Below are 9,985 nucleotides of genomic sequence, written 5' to 3' on the forward strand. Positions count from 1 at the left end.
ATGTCAGCAGTGGATTCCTGAACTGACATTCTAAAAAAGCAACCCTGATGCTTGTGATAACGAAGCTCAGATTGAGAGTGACTAACAGTGTCTTTCATTAGCCCTTCCAACATTTTCATAAGCCATTTAATGCCTGATGTTACACAATTTCTGTTCAAACTGTCTAGAATTGATTATTTTTCAGTAACTGAACCTTGACCAATGCAACGTGTGGGACAAAATCTTCACAAAAGGAATAGAACAAAGGTTAGGCAGAACAAAAGTTCCAATATGCCACGCCTTCTGTCAATAGAGGAGCATTAAAATTTTCAGTACTTACAAAGAGAAGAAATGATTGTAACAAAAAAAACAAGCTAAGAATAGTAATGAAACCAAGCCTAGAGCTGTTAAAAAGTAAATTGCTGTTGAAAGATTATAGAATAAATAAAGGCTTAGGTAGCCTGTATTCTGCAAATTAGTCACATCCTGCTTATTTATTTTTACTTCTACTAGATTTGCAGCTATATTATTTTATTTTGGAAAAAAAAATGAAAGAATAACATTAAAAATAACACTTCCTTGATCTTGGGCTTCCGAGTACCATGAGAAATGTTAGAAACCACCCAATCTATGGCATTTCATTATAATAGCCCTCAGCGGACTAAGAAGGGGGCCACTTGAGAGCCTGCTCAGAACAAATCTCAGGATTGTTCTCTGGGGATTGCAGAAGCTGTGGGGGTAGTATTTAACCACTGGCCCCATCTTTCATAGGGGTGGGGTCGTCCCTCAGGGTATTAACCTGTAAGCACTTCTGGATTGCTGTGTGTGCTTCGAGATGCTTATGGCCAGAGAAAAGCCCTCAGACTTGGGTGCTTTTAAAAAAAAAGAAAAAAAAAAGAACACTTCCAGCATGCTAGTTTAACAAACCATAATTTCTGGTCTGTTGCTGCCACCTACCAACAATCTAAGGCAAGGCAGTTTCCTTGGGTAGGGTTACTCTTTTCACTCTTCAGGAATGTTAGTGCCACCTAAATCGTCTCTCATTTCAGTGACACACTTCTAAAGCACTTTTAGGTACATTCTAAACCCCTAAATGACAAGCAGTTTAATTGCTGCTAGGACCCTTCACTCAACAGATGACTTAAATATGAAAGTATCTTGACCATGAATTACTGTTAGATATGAATGTTATAAGAAAAGCAAAACTTACAAGAAAATTTGTCTGGTAAATGTTGGTTAAACTCCTATTATATGAGACATTATGTTCACAGTATACTCATCTACTTCCTCCTTTAAAATTAGCTTTTCTTAAAGACTATGTGTCTCAGAGATCTCTTGTTAAGTAAATAAGATAGTTTTAACCTGGATATAGAAAACTTTTTGCAGCATAAAACTATTTCCCTTAGAATTATTTACTTTTCATCCTTAATTATAAAATCTTATATTTGTCTGGGAACAGTGGTTCACACCTGTAATCTCAGTGCTTTGGGAGGCCAAGGCAGGAGGATCACTTGAGGCCAGCCTGGACAACATAGCAAGACCCATCTCTATAAATAAAATAATAATTTCAAAATTAAATAAACAAAATCTTCTTTAAAAGGTTGATAATGATGAATGCAATAAAGTGTCAATAATTCAGCACTTAAAACACATTTTGCTGATTGACTATATGTGATTTCCTTTTGAGTCCATGAATAGTACATTAACTTATATTTGCAGTGGCATTTTATGATTACTCTGACACTTTTGTATACCAACTCCCATTTGATATTGACAGGAACCCTATGAACAAAGTAGGGCAGGTACTATATTTTAAAGAAAAGGAATAGTCTTAGACCACTTAAGGGATTGAACCCCAACTAGAATCTGGCCCTTTGTGATAAAATTCAAAGTTCTTTCCACTCTGCCACACTGCCTTCAACAGTCTTTCATTCACTCATTCAACAGATGTTAACTGAATACCTAGTGTGTGCCATGTGGAGGTGCTGGGGAGAAGGTGATGTTTGATTTAGTAACAGGGGCCAGGCGCCATGGTTCACACCTGTAATTCCAGCACTTTGGGGTCCTGAGGCAGGAAGATGACTTGAGCTCAGGAGTTCGAGACCAGCCTAGGCAACATGGCAAAACCCTTCTCTACAAAAAATACCAAAATTAGCCAGACATGGTGGTCTGGTTGTAGTCCCAGCTATGCAGGAGGCTGTACCTGTAGTTCCAGCTACTTGAGAGGCTGAAGTGGGAGAATCGCCTGAGCCAGGGAGGGAAGCTGTGATCATGCCACTGTACTCCAGCCTGGGCAATAGAACAAGAACGTGTCTCAAAAATAAATAAATAATTTTTAAAAATTTAGAGATGGAGGCAGGTTAGGGCTTACAGACATTGTCTGGGAAGGTCTCTGGGGAAGCGATCACTGAAGAATGGATAAGAGGAAATCAAGAAGAAAGGTGGGAGAACTTAATCCACACAGAGGGAATAGCATGCAGAAAGCTCGAGTTTCCCAAGTAGGAGAAACTGAAAGAAGCCCAGTGTGGCCGCTGCATTATAAGATGTGGGATGGGATGGGCACAGTGCCTCACGCCTGTAATCCCAGGGAGGCCGAGGCAGGCGGATCACGAGGTCAAGAGATCGAAACCATCCTGGCCAACATGGTGAAACCCCCTCTCTACTAAAAAATACAAAATTAGCTGGGCCCACTGGTGGCGCGCGCCTGTAGTCCCAGCTACTAGGGAGGCTGAGGCAGTAGAATTGCTTGAACCCAGGAGGCGGAGGTTGCAGTGAGCCAAGATAGCGCCACTGCACTCTAGCCTGGTGCCTGGCGACAGAGCAAGACTCTGTCTCAAAAAAAAATAATAATAAAATAAAATGTGGGACGGTGGCATTAAATATGGCTTTCAGTCCAGGCAAGAAGAAGGGTCATGCCAGGCAGAATGCGTAAGCCACGGTGGAGTCTGGCTCCTGTTCTGAGCACAGTGGGAAGCCGGGAAAGAGTGCCCTGGCTCTATGTCCCATACTGCAAATCAGAAGTTTTCCTGAGGGGAAATGTCCTGAATCGTTTTCAACAAAATAGTATTCAAAAAAATCTGAATATTTCCCCAAAAATGTCTTCCAGAGACCACTAGATGGTTTGTTACCAATTGTGTAGGCTTGGAAGGGAATACTTGAATTATCATACCCATGCCTCAGCTTGTAACAACGTTACACTGTGCGCAGTTAGCCTCGAGTGCCTGAATAGACCCCACTTTTTGTGCAATCCCTATCAGCCCCTTTTGTCTAGTTGCACGTTATGTTCACTTGGGGAATGTTCTTCCAATCTCTAAAGATGTTAATGTAATTAACATGGTGTTGGGCCAGCCATCAGTAATTGTTAAAAAGCTTCTCAGGTAGTCCTAATGTTTAGCCAGGGTTGAGAATTGCTGATCTAAGGGATTGTGACAAATGGCTTTTATGCAATACTTTCTCATTTTCAAAATAATTTTTATCAAGTGTAGCATACTCAGACTAAAATAAGACTAAAACAATAGCTTTCTTTGGTTTATCACTCAGGCTCCAAAGTCCTGTATCTAGCAGTTTGATAAAATCTAACTACTTCAAAAATGTCTACTTAACAAAAGCTGGAAAAGTTCTTTACAAAGGTGACAAAAGGACATGAGCTACATGACTAAGCTTGCCCTTTTATGGTATATCCATTTTACTACATACCAATTTTTAAATAAATATATAATATACTATAATACCAAAGGTACATAGTAGGAGGCTCTGATAATTTTCCCTTCTTCTTCATGAAGAAATTTATGAACACTTAGTCATTATAATCAAAGGAATACTTTCTTTTCTCATCCTATCTTGATTCCGTTCTCCAAGAGTACTGATTTTTATCCATGCATCAAGATACTCTTGTCCCACACCATACTGCATCTGTATATATCACGCATCAGAATCCTTATTCTACATGGCAGCTGTTCTTAATCTGTACATTTGGAACTGCTCAAAGTTCATTTTAAGCACCAATGGAAGTAGTGCCCACAGTTACACTCAGGAAAACAGTGGCTGCCTGCTTTCTTGTTCAACCTGGGGCTGGCTTTGGTCTGTTTAGCTTAGCCTTGTAGCATTCTCCATAACCTGCAGGGTCTGACTGGCATCTGTATTCTCTGTAGCTGCAGGCATTTCCTCTGCCTGCTGCATGCCCTGGCTGGCTAGGGCAATGGGTGGGAAAGGGGTTTATTCTGCTCTATTTGGCAGCAGAGTAACATCAAGCTGCATATGAATCACTCAGAGTACTCCCTGTGGGATACCATTAGTGATCTCTGATATTTAATACTCAGAGCTCTGTTCTCTAATATTTCCTATTCACTATCTTGAGCTCTATACTTTGAAATAAATAAATCTTATTTCATAGTCATAAATATGTTAGAAGAATAGGAAGAAAAACAGTGGCCCATTTTACAGATGAGAAAACTGGGCCACAGAAGTTAAATCAGAGTAATAACTAAGCCATAAAAGTATTTTGTGCTTAGAATTAGGATCAATGAAAGCATAATACCCACCCATTCATGGATCTATGTGCAATTTAAAACAGTAATCTCGAGTTAAAAAGTAAATCACAAAGTTAAGAAACAAATGACAAACTGGAAAAAAATATTCCTAGCATGTATAATTGAAAAGGATTAAGATCAAGGTCAAAATGTTAGGAATTCTTGCAAGTCAAAAATAGCACTATCCTAATAGCAAAATGGACAGAAAATTCATAAAAGCCCAAATACAAACAGTCAACAAATATCTGAAATAATGTTTATGAATGAGTGTGAGATAAAACAATGATATGGTAGACATGGGTTGCTTTTATCTATGCATTATTCCCCTCCCCGCTTTGATAGGAAACTTCTTTCTTCCACACTCCGACCATGTGGTTGTGGGAGGGCTGATGATTCTTGTAATATACATTTTTTCTTTTCCCGGCTCAGTATCTACTCTCCTTTTTTTGTCTTTTACAAGCCCTCTTTCTCCCCTATTAATCCTTGTGATTTTAGGGGTGCTAATGCCTGCCCTTCCCCTTGTGCAGGGGTGGCACATGACCCAATCCTAACTTATCAGATTATTTCGTCCCTCTGCTACAATGAGTGGCAGCAATGGACACAATTCAGAAGCCAGGCCAACCAAAGTCTTCCTCAGAACCTTTGTTGGACCCATTAGAAATGAGGTATTCCCTTTGAGACCCATGAGACTGCTGAGCCATTTAAGCCTGGAGCTACCAGAAATCATCTGCCAACAGGCAGAGAGAGAGAAAGCCTGCCTCAGAATGAAGCCAACAAAGAGGAAAGCAGGGCAAAAGATAAAAAGCAAGTCCTGATTATACTGTTTGAGCCTCTGTTCCTGAAAGAAGAACTCTCAACTAGAATTTCAGTTGCATGAGTTACATTCACTTTTTTTTCTTTTTTTTTTTGCTTAAGCCAGCTAAAATTGGGTTTCTATGACAGCACTTAAATGAGCTCTGATTAATGTAGGATTAAATCAGAGACAACAAAGATGTCTCTTTCCTCTAGACTTCCTTAGCTAAGATGATATAAGCCTAGAGCTGCCTGCAACTGCAACCATGTCTGCCTCCTTAGAAAAAAGTGTCTGCAATAGAAGAGGAATGAGGCACAACACTTCTCTGACATCCTTTGAATTCTTGAATCAATCAACCCTGAGGCCAGCACCCAGATGCCTGAGGCAATAAATCTCATTATTTGCTTAAGCTGGTCTCTAACAAATCCCTCTTATTGTAACGATGCCATTAACTCATTGTATAAAGTTCCAACACAATTATATCTTACTTACATTTGTCCTAATATAAATGAAATATCAATTTTCCTAACATTAAAAATAGTGTTATTGATGATATGCTAAAACAGACTTTCCTAACATTAAAAATAATAATACCCAATGTTATTGATGATATGTTAAAATAGATTCTCACACACACTGCTGGCATTTGGATACAAACATTTTGTAAAGCAATTTGACTGTAGACCTCAAAAGCCTTAAAATGTAAATACATCTGGGGGAGGGAGGGACGAATAGGCGAAGTGCAGGGGAATTTTTAGGGCAGAGGAACTATTCCGTATGATACTAAAATGGTGAATACATGACATTACACATAGCCAAAACCCATAGAGCTGTAATGCAAAGAGTGAACACTAATGTAAACTGTGGACTTTAGTTAATAATGTCAATATTCACTAATCTATTGTAATGACAAATGTATCACACCAATCTCAAATGTTAATAATAGGTGAAAATACGTTGGAGGGGGATGTATATGAGAGCTCTCTGTACTTTCTGCTTAATTTTTCTGTAAGTTAAAACTGCTCCAAGACATAAAGCACATTAGTTTAAAAAGGAAAGAGAACGAGAGGAAAGAAGGAAAGAAGGAAGGAAAGATAGATTACACATGCATTACCTGGCAGTTCTTAAGTTATAAATCTCTCCCAAAGGGAAGAAAATAGGCAAGAATGCAAAGATATAAATAAAACAATTGTCATTACAAAGTTGTTTATTATAGCAAAAAAAAAAAAAAAATAGAATTGGAAGTACTCCAATACCCATCAATTTAAATAAAATTAAATAAATGATGATTCATGTGCAGTCTTGGAGGATGATAATGTTGATCAAGGGTTCTTCCCTACAGTCCAGGCCTGAGCTTCAGGGGTTCAAATGCAGCTCTCTCACAGGGCTATTGATGGATTCTTTGGAAGCTCCATGGGGTCTTCCGACCACACAGCTCCCTGATGTGGTGAGCACTATGGGAGCAATTATTGGTACTTCCTCAGCCGCTAACTGCTGGCATTCCCTTGCCCTGGCAGGCCACACTCTTTGGTGGATTATTTCCAAGAAGGTTTAGCTCAAGTACCCTGAATTCCTCAAAAACCTTCAAAAGTCTCCTAGGACGCACAAAGTCCAAATCTCTTGGTATGATAGTTAAGACATTTTATTATGTGCTTGAGTTGACTGTTCCAGTCTCATTTCCCATTCATAGGAGACTATTTTTAGTTCTTTGAAAATACCAGGTACTTTCCTTTATCATTATTTGAAAAATAGAAAATGATTCCCTGTGAATGGGCCGAGGCATGAATGGTCGATTCAAACTATAGTCTTAAATACTATTCCTGACATGAACCAAATAGGAAGCTAGTTAAAATGTGGGATGATTTTGTGCAATTGGTGGAGTATTTAAAAACGAGGATCTAGGGTGGGTGTGGTGATTCATCCCTATAATCCCAGCACTCTGGGAGGCCAAGGCAGGAGGATCTCTTGAGCCCAGTAGTTCAAAACCAGTCTGGGCAACATAGGCAGACACTATCTCTAACAAAAAATAATTTTTTTTTTTTTTTTTTTGAGATGGAGTTTCGCTCTTGTTACCCAGGCTGGAGTGCAATGGTGCGATCTCGGCTCACCACAACCTCCGCCTCCTGGGTTCAGGCAATTCTCCTGCCTCAGCCCCCTGAGTAGCTGGGATTACAGGCATGTGCCACCATGTCCAGCTAATGTTTTGTATTTTTAGTAGAGACGGGGTTTCACCATGTTGACCAGGATGGTCTTGATCTCTTGACCTCGTGATCCACCCACCTTGGCCTCCCAAAGTGCTGTGATTACAGGCGTGAACCACCACGCCCGGCCCAACAAAAAATAATTTTTAAAAAATTCGCTAGGCGTGGTGGTTCACAGCTGTGGTCCCAGCTACTTGGAAGGCTGAGATTACAGGATCACTTGGGCAGCAGAGGTTGAGGCTGCAGTGGGCCATGATCATGCCACTGCAATTCAGCCTACACAACACAGCAACGCCTTGTCTCAAAAAAAAAATAAAAAAGGGGAAGGCTGTTATTTTTATGTAAAACTGGAAACATTTTTTGACTGGCAGAGGAGTTCTAACACTGACCCTATAAAGTGGAAAGCAAAGGGTAGCTTTCGGTTATACAGTGAACTAAATCTGGAAAGTCATAACACATAAATGTTCATTTTTATTTTTTACATTTTAAAATAAATTCATAGACAAACCACAGAAGGCTAAATTGTGATTACAGAAAAGAGTATGTTATACATCTGGAAGACTTACAATTAAAGGTGCAGCTGACAGAAGTAAAAGAGAAGAACAGGGAAATGCAAATTAAAACCACAGGGAGAGGCCGGGCGCGGTGGCTCAAGCCTGTAATCCCAGCACTTTGGGAGGCTGAGGTGGGTGGATCACGAGGTCAAGAGATCGAGACCATCCTGGTCAACATGGTGAAACCCCGTCTCTACTAAAAATACAAAAATTCAGCTGGGCATGGTGGCGCGTGCCTGTAATCCCAGCTACTCAGGAGGCTGAGGCAGGAGAATTGGCTGAACCCAGGAGGCGGAGGTTGCGGTGAGCCGAGATCGCGCCATTGCACTCCAGCCTAGGTAACAAGAGCGAAACTCCGTCTCAACAACAACAAAAAAAAACCACAGGGAGGTATCATTTCACACCTGTTAGAATGGCTATGATGAAAAAGACAAGATAGAGTTGGCGAGAAACTGGAGAAAAGGGAGCACTGCACATTGTTGGTGAGAGTGTATATTAGTACAACCATTAGGGAAAACTGTATGTAGGTTTCTCAAACAATTAAAAATAGAACTGCCATACGATCCAGCAATTCCACTTCTGGGCACGTATCCTAAGGATATAAAATCAGTATGTTGAAGAGATATGTGCATTCCCATGTTCATTGCAACATTTTCACAGTAGTCAACACATGAACCTAAAAATAAAAAATAAAAAAGATATGGACCCGAGTGTTCATCAGTGGATGAATGGATAAAAAACGTTTGCTTTACACACATAATGGAATACTGTTGAGTCTTAACAAAGAAGGAAATCCTGTGATTTGTAACAACATGGATGAATCTGAAAACATCATATTATGTAAAATAAGCTGGGCACAGAAAATATTGCATGATCTCACTTATATGTTGAATCTAAAAACACTGATCTCATAGAAGAAGCAAGTAGAATGGCGGGTACTAGGGGCTGCAGGTGGGAGTGGAGACTGAGGAGATGTTGGTCAAAGGACATGAAATTTTTGTTAGAAGAAATTAGTTCAAAAGATCTACGGTAAAATATGGTGACTATAGTTAATAACGACATGTTGTTTACTTGGAAAATTGCTAAGAGAGTAGATTCTAAGTGTTCTCACCACACAAAAGTAAGTATTTGAGGTAATGCATATGTTAATTAGCTTGATTTCGCCATTCTGCAACGTTTACATATATCAAAACATATTGTACACCATAAATAGATACAATTTTTATTTGCCAATTAAAAGTAACAGTGAAAAAAAAAAAAAAAAAAAGGAACAACAGGTGAAGGGAACCATCCCAGCACAAACATCCTCAACTCAATGGAACAGCAAATAGAGGTTCAAAGATATTGTCTGCAATCCGCCGGGCACAGTGGCTCATACCTGTAATCCCAGCAGTTGGGGAGACTGAAGCAGAAGGATCTGTTGAACCCAGGAGTTTGAGACCAGCCTGGGCAACATAGCAAGACCTCATCTCTGCAAAAAATTTAAAAATTAATCTGGTGTATTGGGGCATGCCTGTAGTTCCAGCTACTCAGGAGGCTGAAGCAGAAGGATCGCCTGAGCCTGGGAGGTTGAGGCTGCAGTGAGCTGTGATCACATCACTACACTCCAGCCTGGCAGAGTCAGACCTTGTCTAAAAAAAAAAAAAAAGGCACATTGTCTGAAATGTGCACAGTAGCAGAGGTTAGAGGTTAGTGATCAAATTATGTTGGGAGGAGGGAGGCAGGGCAAGCACGCTAAATTTGTATCCATCTTGGTATCTAAATCAAGTAACAACACATTTGGAGATATCAAGCTAATCACATAAAGAACTAAAAGCGGAAACTGTTCAAAGAAATTGCCTCGGGAGAACAAGTTAAAGGACACTATGAGAAAGCAATCAGTCAAATCCAGAATATAGAACATTCCATGGGACAACTGTCCTCGTTTCT

Source organism: Sapajus apella, unplaced genomic scaffold (genome assembly GCF_009761245.1).
Source record: "Sapajus apella isolate SASKATOON/1434 unplaced genomic scaffold, GSC_monkey_1.0 scaffold26, whole genome shotgun sequence".
Classification (NCBI taxonomy): Eukaryota; Metazoa; Chordata; class Mammalia; order Primates; family Cebidae; genus Sapajus; species Sapajus apella.